The sequence below is a fragment of the Capra hircus genome, chromosome 10 (genome assembly GCF_001704415.2).
Source record: "Capra hircus breed San Clemente chromosome 10, ASM170441v1, whole genome shotgun sequence".
Classification (NCBI taxonomy): domain Eukaryota; kingdom Metazoa; phylum Chordata; class Mammalia; order Artiodactyla; family Bovidae; genus Capra; species Capra hircus.
In genome coordinates, this window is record NC_030817.1 from 14063945 (window position 1) to 14077287 (window position 13343).

The 13343-nt window shown below is 52.5% G+C and overlaps 1 protein-coding gene across 1 annotated transcript in view; it reads right to left on the bottom strand.

The window, feature by feature from the left end:
• ADCK1 (aarF domain containing kinase 1) overlaps window positions 1-13343 on the bottom strand; it is a 137358-nt gene that overhangs the window by 42290 nt on the left and 81725 nt on the right. The window lies entirely within an intron of this gene.

A 13343-nucleotide genomic window follows, 5' to 3' on the forward strand; every position in this document is an offset into this window, starting at 1 on the left:
TCAACAGAACCTGGGCCCAGGGCAGCTCAAGACAGGGCATCAGATGGAAGATGCTTCAACCCCGCCAACTTGGAAAGCTGAAGGACGCGTGGGCTGCAGGCTCCAAAACCAGCAACGACCGCTTGTTGCTGCCTGCGCCTCGATGCAGGTCCCAGAGTTCACTCCTGACCCGGCCCTCTGGCAGAGTTTCCAGGCTGCAGACCAGAGTCGGGCTTTTGGTATTCACGGGTGATGCCATGCCAGGCATCCTGGGCAATCCCCGTCCTCTGTGCCTCACTTGCTCTACGAATCAGACTGTATACCCCGTGCTCTTTAATCTCCTCTTCCCTTCTTCCTGGACTTAAAACCTGGTGGCTCAGACGGTAAAGCGTCTGCCTATAATGTGGGAGACCCGGGTTCAATCCCTAGGTCAGGAAGATCCCCTGGAGAAGGAAATGGCAACCCACTCCAATGTTCTTGCCTGGAAAATCCCATGAACGGAGGAGCCTGGTAGGCTTACAGTTCATGGGGTTGCAAAGAGTCGGACAGGACTAAGCAACTTCACTTTCCCTTCTTCCTTCCCCCTGTTTCCCTCTTAGAAATGCCATCCCAGTTCTCCTGAAGCAGAAGGTCTTTCTGACTTGAGTGGTTATCAGCTAAACAGTCTAGAGAGGAATACTCTCCCAGATGGGAAGGAGGGCCCCAAAAGCTTCTTGCAGAATTTCCCCAGGGTAGAAATCTTCGTCCCCTCCATTTCTTGGGTCCCCTGGACAGCCTCAGAATTCTGGAAAAGCCAGACATTCACACGCACACATGCACACACTCCTGTATGCACATCTCACACACCTCCCCTCCTCCTCACGCCAGGCTCTCACGCCGAGGTCGATGCAGCCCCCGGCCCCCACTGCCTCGCTTTGCCCTCCTTCTGCAGTGGCCTCTCCATGCTGTCCCCCAGCCCCTCGCCTCTCCTTGGACTTCACAGGACCCACAGCCTCCCCCACCCTATCCCTCTGTTTGCTAGGCCACACCATCACTCCACTAATCTCCTCTCATAAATCACTCCCTCCAGTCCTGTCATCATTGTTGTAGCTTTCCCTGACTCCATGCCATTTGTCAATATCCTGTGGGGGCCAAAGGTCCAGGCAAACGCGGGAGGGGGCTCCCCTTTTCTGTCACGGGCAATGCGTCCAGACTGGCTTCCCGTCCCCCGCCTTCCTCACTTTGCACCTCTCCTTAGCGCCCCCTTCCCCAACCACACAACCTTTTTCCCTCCCTTGTGAGTTCTGGGCTCCCTGAGGGCCAGCTCCTCCCCACATCGTCACCCTGAATCACCCGGGGTCTCTCTACACAAGAACCCATTATCCTGGGCCTGGGCGTAGACTAAGAACGACGGGACCACCCGCCCTCCATACCGCATCAGAGCACCACCTCCAAACAGGCAGTGATTTTCTTTTCTGTTTTGTTCGCTGCTGACTTCCTTGCACTTAGAACAGGACTGGAACTAGTAGGTGCTAAACAAGTATTTGTTGAAGGATCGAATCCACTATTCTGTTGGAGAGGGGTTGAATCAACTCTTTCCTCTTTTTGAAATGGCCGGACCACCCCACTCCCACAGCCCTCCTACTCCAAAGGCCTCACACGTGTAAAAGCACGTGTCGGGAGTAGGATTTACCTGGGGGCACCCCACCTGTTACTCCAGGGTGGGTGTGAGCCCCTGGCCTGCTGAGTCAGAACCCTGGGGACCACGGGCCATCGTGATTAGATCAGAGGTGGGCACATGACCCAACTGGTCCAATCAGACTCAATTGTTCTGTTTGACCGGTAGAAGAGCTTTTCTTTCTTGCTGTTCAACCCGAAGCTGAAAACTGAACTTGAAGTCTGGAGCTACCAGGGGTCACACAGTAGAAACAAAGAGGAGAGCCGAGCCTGGAAAGAGTGAGTCCCGGTCACACTGGTCCTAGCCACGCCTCGGTGCCCACCCCATAATATCTTTTTTTTTTTTCTTTTGCTGAAGGCAGTGTGAGTTGTTTTCTGTCACACACAACTGAAGGGGCTCTGTCTGACGCAGTGTGCACTCAGGCCCCAGCTGGAATAGATGAAAGAAACCTGGGCATGGTGCCCAGTGCCCCCCAAGAGGCTCTGTGCATGTGAGCTCCATCCCCTCCCCACCCTCTTGCTGGGACTGAGATCCAGAAACAGAGGGTGGGATTTCAGCAACGCTCCCGTCCGTTACATAACGGCAACCACACCACTTCCTAGGATGCCCTCTGGTAATTCCTGAAGGGAGCACCAAGGAGAAGGCTTTTCTGGGGGGAAAAAAAAAAAAGCTGTGAACTCAGACCCTCACCTCTGGCAGCTAGACTGGGCCAATCTCCCCACTACAAAGAGGTCTTGGGGGTCATCCGAGCCTACTCCCACCCCAAGCCTCTGCCTGGCTCCCTGGGAACATTTTGCTCTTGCTCTGGGAAGGACAACCAGTCTTCGAATCCGTATCATTGCAGGGACATTGCAGAGTCACTGCAACCGAAGGCTGACATGGCATCCCTAGGGCTGTGTGTCCACAAGAGCCGCCAGGAGCGGGGAGGGGGCGGGGGAGGGGGAGCCGGCCAGGGCAAGCAGAGCCCAGCCTCCGGCTAAGAGGAAGGCTGATCTCCCATAGCCCCTGGAAATGGGGAGGGGGCCTTCTATAATCCCCTGCTCCCGCCAGGGGCTGGAATGGGGGGCGATCCCAGGACCACCTAAGCCCAGGTGCCAATTCGGCACCCTGAACAAGGCTGAGCTGTGAGGACTTGCTCAAATCCCCCACTTGACCAGTGGAAGCAAACAGAGGCGAGGGAAGTAAGGGTGCACCAGTCACAGGGCACAGGGAACCTGCCGGACAAGATAGCCCATCCCACCCACCACCTCCCGGAGCCCCTGGGGCCACCCTTCCCCTCTATCAGTAATCACACACCCACACCCCACTGTGGTTAAACACACACACACACACACACACACACACTAACTGATTGCTAGTGAATGTTCCTAGCTGGCTTATAAAAAAAGGTAATTAAAGATTGGTGCTACAGCCTATAATTAAATATGAATAAAGTATCTCTAAATGGAACCTTGATTCAAAGTGTTCGCTGAAAGTACTTTATGCTGATAGAGAATAAGGAAAAACAGACCCTGTCCTGAAAGCAGAATTATACCCCCCATGCAGCTGAAACAAACGCCACCCCCCTCCAATCAGGCTTCATCCCCCCAGCCCTTTCAGCAGAAAACCATTAGCAGAAACAAACTGCAGCATTTGCAGCAATTAGATTCAAGCAGGGCCCTCAGCTGCCTCCAGTCACTCGCAGGAACCTGTCTCCCTTTCTAAGGCTTCCTTTCCCCTGTGCTCTCATTTCTTCCCCTCTGGGTCTGGCGGCAAAATCAATTAAGTAAAACAACTACATTTTAAAATGACTAGTTATGTGCTTTTTAATTACTGTCGGCCCATGATTCAAATATATCGATGTCCCTGTCTGGAAAAGGAAAAATAATCAGAAAGAAAGTTGCTCTAGCTTTGTATGATGTGTGTGCGCGTGCGTGCGTGCATGTGTGTGTGTGTGTTGGGGAGTTTATGGACATCAGAAAGGCCAGAAAAAACATGTCACCCCTAGGGGGTTAGCTGACCAGAGGCTCAGGTTAAGACTTTGTAACACGAATATATGAGACGCTGCTGCTGCTGCTGCTAAGTCGCTTCAGTCATGTCCGACCCTGTGTGACCCCATAGACAGCAGCCCACCAGGCTCCCCCATCCCTGGGATTTTCCAGGCAAGAACACTGGAGTGGGTTGCCATTTCCTTCTCAATGCATGAAAGCGAAAAGTGAAAGTGAAGTCGCTCAGTCGTGTCCAACTCTTAGTGACCCCGTGGACTGCAGCCTACTGGTAAGCTGGCTCCTCTGTCCATGGGATTTTCCAGGCAAGAGTACTGGAGTGGGGTGCTATAGCCTTCTCTGACATGAAATGATGGATGTTAACTAAATTTATTGCTGTAATCATTTCACAATATATGTAAGTCAAACCATCACGCTCTACACCTTAAACTATACAGTAAGGAGTATCAATTACATCTCAATAAAACTGGAAGGAAAAAGATGTCAGTTGGCTTCAGCTGAGGTCCAGGAATCGAGAGGCCACATGCATGATACCCCAGCCCAGGGCAGAGTGACTCCCCAAGAACATCAGCCAGGAGGAGTCCCACGAAGCCAGGTTACCAGGCAATGTTTCCAAAATGCCACACTGAGGAGCCAAGTGCTGGCCAGGTCCTCATTCAGCCCAAAATAAGGAGGCAGGAAGTCAGGATCTTTGGAGAAGCCTCAATAATGATCCCTGGGGAGAGTTCCACTTGGGTCTCTCAGCCAGCCCCACCAGAGCCTACAGCCAGGCAGTCTCGTGAGGCCTGGAGCATCAGTCACAGGGTGGGGAATGTCCCAGATTTTCCAGGATGGTCCAGTAGAAAATATCCTCTCTTGTTGCCCCCACACTCATTCACCTCAGACCTCTTCTGGATTCAGAAACGACATCCCCATATGATAAAGCTAACAAATCAAACAGACCCTGAACGGGCCAGCTCTAGAAAGAAGCAAATCCAGGCCTTGATGCCGGGGCCAGGCAGTTCCCAGTGAGGAGCCAGGATGACTGCCCGGGGCACCTGAGCAGGTTACCATGGCATCAGCAGCAAACGACATCTGGCTCTCGCGGTCTTGAGATGGCCCACCTCACACCTGGCTGGGTGCCAGCAGCCTTGGCTGCTGCCTGATGGGGAGGACAAGTCCCCGTACTAATGAAGTGGCAGGAATGAACGGTACCCACCCCAGCCTGAGGCAGACAGCAGAGCTCTAGCTGGCTAGACTCTGCAAAACACTGTCCAAGCCTGCCTTGGATAGGAAATCCATTCCCCCCTCTGGGCAGCATTCCCCAGGAGCCTGCCCCCAGAATCCCTACGTCTCAGAGTTGCCCCATCAACTGCTGTCCCAGTTGCTGCAATTCCTGCCCCTTGAGTAGGGGCTGGACTTAATGATCATCACTCCTAACAAAGAGCACGTAGAGGAAAGGACACTGTCCAGTTTCCAACTGTCACCGTGACGTCCTCCTTGCTTTCTCTCTTGGAACACTTGCCTGGGGGAAAGCAAGCTGCATGTCACGAGGTCCCTCAAGCAATCTGTGGAGAGGCCCACGTGGTAAGGAACCGAGGCCTCCTGCCGACCATGGGCCGTCGTGAAGGCAGCTCCTCCCGCCCCACTCAGGCCTTCTGATGCCTGCACCCCAGCTGACATACTGACGAGAACCTCATGAAGAGCCGAAGCCATCCAGTGAGCCACCCCCAAGTTCCTGACCCGCAGAGACCTTAAGACATCAGATGCCTGTTGTTTTAAGGCACTAAGTTTAGGGGTGATTTGTTATGCAGTTATGCAGCAGTAGCTGATTAATGGACCCCGAGCACACCCTGCCAGATATCACTAATCAATCACAGCTTCACTCCTGCTGGGCCCAGATGATGCCTCAAAATCTCTCAACCCTGAGCTCCAGGCAGCCACTACCAACTGACCAGAGTTAGCATATGAGATGAAACCAATCTGCCATTCCTTAGCCTAAGACAGAGGGTGAGGCAGTTGGATGGCATCATTGACTCAATGCATACAAGGTGGAGCAAACTCTGGGAGATGGTGGAGGACAAGGAAGCCTGGCGAGCTGCAGTCCATGGGGTCGCAAAGAGCTGGACGTGACTGAGCAACTGAACAAGCCTAAGCCAATCAGTCAGCAAACACACACATGACAGAAATCCTGGTAGGAACATGGACCAACAAAACAGGCAGTCCCGAGCCATGAGGGGACCTTGGTCCAACAGAATATCCTACTGGAAGTAGGCGACAGCCTCTGAAAAACACACCTGCATTCCAGCAGGACCTGCTGGAGAGGGTGCCCCCTTCCCACTGTGCTTCACCCAACCCCAAAGGGACCTTCTTGCAAGGTAAGCAGAGGGGACCTCCACACCACCATACAGACCCTGGGGGGCCAGGGGAGAGGACAGGGCATCCAAGTGTCTCTCCATCTGCCCACTCAACAGCTGCCCTGCCTCAAGGTGGGGGCACCCCCATCTGCAGCTGCCCACTCAGAACAATTTATTATAACAAAAATCACATCAACAATAACAGCTCAAGGACACCTAGATCCTTTCATGGAAGTTGTGTTCTCTCTGGGGTTCTAAAAGATCAAAGCGTCGGTTCTGCAGAGCTGTTACTTACTGCTACTGCCAAGCTGGGCCAACAGCAGAACTTGAGGCCCTTCTCAACAAGGGTCACCTCCAGAAATAACAAAACATCATTCCTGTCGAAATTCTTGCAAGGAGGCTGGCACAACACTCAACTCTTACCCATTTGCTGAAGAACCTCCAGGTACAGGGTAATCATCTATCGGGCTCTGCCAAGGGCATCACAGGTCAGACTAAGCTTCTTTTCTCCTGCAGGATGGTGATAAGTAGCTGACCGAAAGAGAAGCAAGAAGCCAGGGGCAGCCACACCCTAGGAGAGCCGTGGTGTGTTCCCTAGGAATGCCCACCTGCTGGCCAGGACAGTCAGATCCAAGAGGCAGCAAGGCATAGCGATTCCAATACAAGATCAGGGTCAAACTGCCCCGACTCAAATTCTGGCTCCAAGGTGCATCAGCTTGGGCAGTGATATAACCCCTCGGTGCCTCAGCTTTCTCATCTGTAAAATGGGAATTTTGGTACCTACCTCATAGTATTGTATGAAACATCATACATAAAGAGTCTAGGATAGAGCCAAAGAAGACCCCCCAATAATGGTAGCAAGAATAGTGGGTACCCCATCTGACGTCTCCATGAAGAGCACATGGTCTAATGAAAAGGGCATTGGAACAAGGAGGCTGTCAGGTCAGCTCTATGAGCGAGTGAAAGCCACCATCCTCTTTCACCTGAAGACTCCTAACTGGTCTGCCCATTCGTGTTCCTTTCTCTGCCAAGCCCTCTTCCACATACAGCTCAGGTGAGTTTTTCTAAACATAAGCTGATCATGTCACGTCTCCCTGCTTCCACCACATCACCAGCTTCCCAGGGTCAAGATCCTTAGCACAACCCCCAGGGGCTGACCTTGCCTACCTCTCCTGCCCCTTCTCCTCCTTCTGGCCCTCTCCAGCTCTCTCTGCACTGAACAGAAGGCCTCTTTTGATGACCAGTGCACTCCCTCCCTGCCCACTGCAGGGCCTTTGTGCGTGCCATCCTCCCTGCCTAGAAGGAATGAATAGGAATTCCTCCTCGAGGGAACTCCTACTCATCCTTCAAATCACAGCTCAGTGGTCACCTCTGCAGGGAAGCCACCTCGTGTGCAATCTCAGAGCTCACTGCCCTCCTCAGCAGCCATCACAGAGTTGCACTTTGCCGCAGCTTATGTTTGCTGCGTCTCCCTCTTCCCGTCCAGATGACAGACTTCTGCTCCTGCTCAGCATTGCCATCAAGGCACCCGGCACACAGCTGGCAAATGAATGGAGGTGAGGTTTTAATGTCCCCACTCTCTTCCTGGCGAGGGGTCTCCGAGCCTTCCAGCTGATCCGGGGCAGCTAAAGTGGCTACAGTTCCCTCAAGGTGGCTGGGCACCTTGAGCGCTGCGGGTGGAGGGACTCTATGGAAATGTTGTGATAATAATGATTAATAAAAAACAGATAAACACCCAGTGTGGCTGGCCAGCCCCGGGAAGCCATCCATTAGATCTGTCTTTCATTAGTGGTTGGGGGGAGGGTGCAGTCCAATCAGATCTCCTCAGTTTAAGCAAACCTTCTGTAAATTGTAGGCTGCAGGCGCTGACATTTGATAAATTATTCTTCATAATCCGCCGTGGGCTGTCATAAATCTAATCTTTCAACGTTCCTCATCTTAATAACTTGTCCAGCCGCACAGGGTGACAGGTCTATGTCTCTGCCTGTGATAGAGATCTCTGGGGTATCAAGACCAGAGATCCCAGGCAGTGCAGTGTGAAGTTGAGGACCACCCCCCTCCCATAGCCAGGGCAGGTATCCCCTAGATGATCAGCGTGCAGAGATGATGAGTTGTCTGTGGAGAGGAGAAGTGTCTGGGTGGGGATGGGAAGTGGAGGTGGGGGTTTAGGGCTGTGCCAAGTGTTCACATCCCATCACAGCACCCAGACACAGGAGGTGCCAGGAACTCAGACCCAAGATCCGGACAGGCTGAGCTCTACACCCTCCGCTGCAAGCCTGCCCATGTGAGGACTCACCACTTCTTCCTTGAACTCAACCTTGGCCAGAGTAAGGGATGTCACAATATCTTTGCTCCGCGGGGGCTGAATGTTTAACCATGGGAAATTCCTAGTCTTTACTGCTCTTATGTAATTCCCTACCCTCTCTTGAGGTTAGGTAGAGGAGATATCACCACCCCCATTGCACACAGGAGACACAGCCCCTAAAGGTCACTCATTTGTTCATCCAACAAATGCTCACCGAATGACTGCCATGTGCAGGGCCCCTGGACTAGTCACTGGGGACCCGATGGGGAGAGTGAGTCCTAACTGAGTATGGTCACCACCCCCTGGAGTCACTACTGGAACGTCAGGTCCAGTAGGGAGACAGGAATTAATTACGAAATCACAAAGAAACAGGAGCCTGTGCTCAGAGTGTTAAACCTGGGCTGGGAGAACTTCTTGGAGGAGGTGACAAAGAGCTGAGCTCTGAAGGATGAGGAGCCAGTTAATCAGCTGAAGAAAGGAAGCAGGAGCCTTCTAGGCAGAGGGGCAGCCTGTGCGAACCATGAATAAGGGGAGTACGTCATGGCAATAGGAGACAGCCAGAGACAGGAGGATCTGCAGCCCCCAACCAGACTTGGGGAAACCACACACAGTCCTGGCTGAGCCCAGCTACCGGAGCAGGGGTTAAGAACACCAGCCACTGCCTGCTATTGTAGCCCGCAAGCAAAGAATACTCTTTCACATTTCAAGTGGAGAAGATCAAAAGAATAATACTTCATGACGTGCAAGTTACATGAAACTCAATTTCCACACCCATGAATAAAGTTTTATTGGGACCCAGCATGCCCATTCATTCCTTACTGTCTACGACCACTGTCATCCTGCAACGGAAGAGTTCAGTCAGTGCCACAGAGAGTATGTGGCCTGAAAAACCTAAGCTGTTTACCATCTGGCCCTGTGGTAGGCAGAAAAATGCCCCCCTCTAAAGATGGACGACTCACCAATGCAACGTTCATGATCGTGGGCAAACTTCTGAAGACGGACAGGGAGGGACAGGAAGGCCTGGCATGCTGCAGTTCATGGGGTCGCAAGGAGTCACATACGACTGGACGAGTGAACAACAAAGATGCCCATGTCTCAGTCTCCAAAGATGTGATGAAAGATCACAATAAACTGTGGGAAATTCTGAAAGAGATGGGAATACCAGACCACCTGACCTGCCTCTTGAGAAATCTGTGTGCAGGTCAGGAAGCAACAGTTAGAACTGGATATGGAACAACAGACTGGTTCCAAAGAGGAAAAGGAGCACGTCAAGGCTATATATTGTCACCCTGCTTATTTCACTTCTGTGCAGAGTACATCATGAGAAACGCTGGACTGGAAGAAACACAAGCTAGAATCAAGATTGCCGGGAGAAATATCAATAACCTCAGATATGCAGATGACACCACCCTTATGGCAGAAAGGGAAGACAAGCTAAAAAGCCTCTTGATGAAAGTGAAAGAGGAGAGCAAAAAAGTTGGCTTAAAGCTCAACATTCAGAAAACAAAGATCATGGCATCCGGTCCCATCACTTCATGGGAAATAGATGGGGAAACAGTGGAAACAGTGTCAGACTTTATTTTTGGGGGGCTCCAAAATCACTGCAGATGGTGATTGCAGCCATGAAATTAAAAGACGCTTACTCCTTGAAAGAAAAGTTATGACCAACCTAGATAGTATATTCAAAAGCAGAGACATTACTTTGCTGACTAAGGTCCGTCTAGTCAAGGCTATGGTTTTTCCTGTGGTCATGTATGGATGTGAGAGTTGGACTGTAAAGAAGGCTGAGCGCCAAAGAATTGATGCTTTTGAACTGTGGTGTCAGAGAAGACTCTTGAGAGTCCCTTGGACTGCAAGGAGATCAACCCTGGGATTTCTTTGGAAGGAATGATGCTAAAGCTGAAACTCCAGTACTTTGGCTACCTCATGCAAAGAGTTGACTCATTGGAAAAGACTCTGATGCTGGGCGGGGTTGGGGGCAGGAGGAGAAGGGGACGACCGAGGATGAGATGGTTGGATGGCATCACTGACTCGATGGACGTGAGTCTGAGTGAACTCCAGGAGATGGTGACAGACAGGGAGGCCTGGCGTCCTGCGACTCATGGGGTCACAGAGAGTCGGACACGAACTCTGAGTGACTGAACTGAACTAAACTGAACTGAGATGGGAGAGTGTCCTGAATTCCCATGTGGAACCAGTGCAATAGATATAAGGGTCCTTATGTTGATAAAAAGGAAGCAGAAGGGTCACTATTAGAGCTAAGATGTGAAAAGGCATGAGGTGAAAGGATGACAGAAAGTGAAATTTAGAGACGCTTCACTGCTGGCTTTGAAGATGAAGGAAGGGGCCACAAGCCAAGGAATGTTCAGTTCAGTTCAGTCACTCAGTCGTGTCCGACTCTTTGCGACCCCATGAACTGCAGCATGCCAGGCCTCCCTGTCCATCACCAACTCCTGGAGTCCATCCAAACCCATGTCCATCGAGTCAGTGATGCCATCCAACCATCTCATCCTCTGTCGTCCTCTTCTCCTCTTGCCCTCAATCTTTCCCAGCAACAGGGTCTTTTCAAATGAGTCAGCTCTTTGCATCAGGTGGCCAAAGTATTGGAGTTTCAGCTTTAACATCAGTCCTTCCAATGAACACTGAGGACTGATCTCCTTTAGAATGGACTGGTTGGATCTCCTTGCAGTACAAGGGACTCTCAAGAGTCTCCTCCAACACCACAGTTCAAAAATATCAATTCTTCGGCGCTCAGCTTTCTTCATAGTCCAACTCTCACATCCATATATGACCAGCTGTATAAGCTGGAGAAGACAAGGAAAGAGAGTCTTCCCTCAAGCTTCCAGAAGGAATGCCAGCACCTGCATTTTAGGGCTTCTGACTTAGTCGGGAAGATGCCCTGGAGGAGGGCATGGCAACCCATTCCAGTATTCTCGCCTGGAGAATCCCATGGACAGGGGAGCTGGCAGGCTACAGTCCATAAGGTTGCAAAACGTCGGATACAACTGAAGTGACTTAGCATGACACACAGGACAGTAATATAATAAATGTAGATTGCTTTAAGCTACTAAATCCGAGGTAATTTGTTATAGCAGCAATAGGAACCTAAAACAGGCCCTGAAATAGAGCTGGCGTAACACTCTCAGTATATGTCAGTTTTTATTCTTCCTGCATTTCCCAGGATGGAGGTAAGGCTAGAACACTGGAGACTGTGACAAAGAGCTGCACGGGCAGTGTGGGGAACCCAGGGCAAGTGCAAACCCTGAGATGTGGACCAGGAAGGGCCCATCACGACTTCCGGTTCTGCTGCACCAGGGGACACCTAGAACCAGCCCCGTCCTCACCTGCTTTCCAGGGCAGGACGCTCTCTGCTCCCCCAGCGGCCTCCGACATTCCCTCCCAGCCCCCAGGCCAAACCCTAATACCTGAATCAGCCTCTTCCCTTCCTCCCAAAGAGCCTCAGACCTCACACAGAAGCACCTGTCACCAGCTCATGCACCAGAGACAGGAAGAGCAGCGGGGGCCTGAGAGACCCCTCATCATCATCATGCTGGTGCCACAGGAACTAGCAGCCCGAAGTAACAGCCCCTCCTTCTATAAAACCCGTTTTACACACACACACACACAAACACACACTCCTACAGCTCTCATCAGATCGGGGTGCTGATGACCTTTTTAAATATCTGGATACCAGGAACCCAGTGCTGGATCCCAGCCTCTCCAGGCTGAACCCCAAGTTGATGAGTCTCTCATGGACTCTCCAGCCTTCTCTGACCATCAGCTTTAAGGAGAGAGGGGGCCACTGTGCAAACCCAGCCCTGTAGGAAGACCCTTCCCCAAGCTGCTTGCAGGCTGACTTGCTAACTCACTTCCCTCACCATCCCCTTCAGCGCTGCGGTCAGAACCCTGGGCGTCCCTCTCCCTGGTGCCTCCCTGTTGATTCATCCTGAGTCCTGTGGATTCAGCCTCCAAAGCACATCTGTTCACCCTTCATCCGAGCCACCATCACCTCTTGCCTGGATGACCTCGAGAGCCTGGTAACTGGTCATCTGGTTCCACCCCGATCCCCAGCGAGCCTGCAGGCTGGGCTGTGCTTGTCTCTGCAGGGAGCCAGTGCCCCTGCCAACCTCGGATCTCCTGAACATGCCCGGTGCCTCTCCAGCCTCACCTTTTGGAGTGTCTCTCTGTCCAGCCACTACACCCCTTTTCTGGTCCCCAGACAGATCCACGCTCTGCCCCAGCCTGCCGCCTCTGCATTCTCTGTCCCGCCTCTCCTTCCCCTAAGGTCCCTCTGGCTTTGGCTTCATCCTCACTTCCTCAGAAAGGCCACCCAGGCCCCCACATGAAGAGCACTACTCTTCTCTTGCGGCCTTTATCACAAGCGCCAGTGGCTTTTCATTTTTGCTAATGCTTGCTTAGCATCTGCCTTCCCCACAACTGGATGGCAAGAGCCCGTGACGGCAGCACGCTCACGCACATGACCCCCGGCGCCCCCACGACCGAGCTCGGTAAACATCTGCTGAGCCGATAAATGAACAAGCCAAAGATGGGCGAGGTCCTGGGAGGGAGGAAGGCTGCAGAGGGTCCACGCAGGAGCCCCAGCCCGTGGGCCAGCCACGCCACCCAGCCCCAGTCCCGGAGGCCCCGGCCCACCGGTGCGGCTCGGATTCAGAGGTCTCCCCGGGGTCCTCAGCCCTGCCTCTGCCTGCCCGCTCAGGCTGTTCCACCCGCCCTCCGGGCCTGTCCGTGCGCGTTCCTTTTACAGCACTGAAGTCCTGCCCGTGTCTGTCCCCGCTTCAGAAGCTGCCCTAATTCAGCCCTCCCTGCATCCCTATTGTGGCCTCCAAGAACACCGAAAATTTGCCCAAACTTCAGAGAACTTCCTCTCGTCCTGTCTCAACCTCTTATTAAGTTACATCTACAGCTCACTCTGTATCCAAAACACAAGCTCCTCTGAGACGTCACTTGCACGATGTCAGTAACTGGAGGAGAGCAGCCCACACGGCACCCTCCTCTGACTCCGCCCCGCCCGTTCCGCTGGGGAAAGTGTTGCGCCTTCCGAGTCCACGGGTCTAATCCCA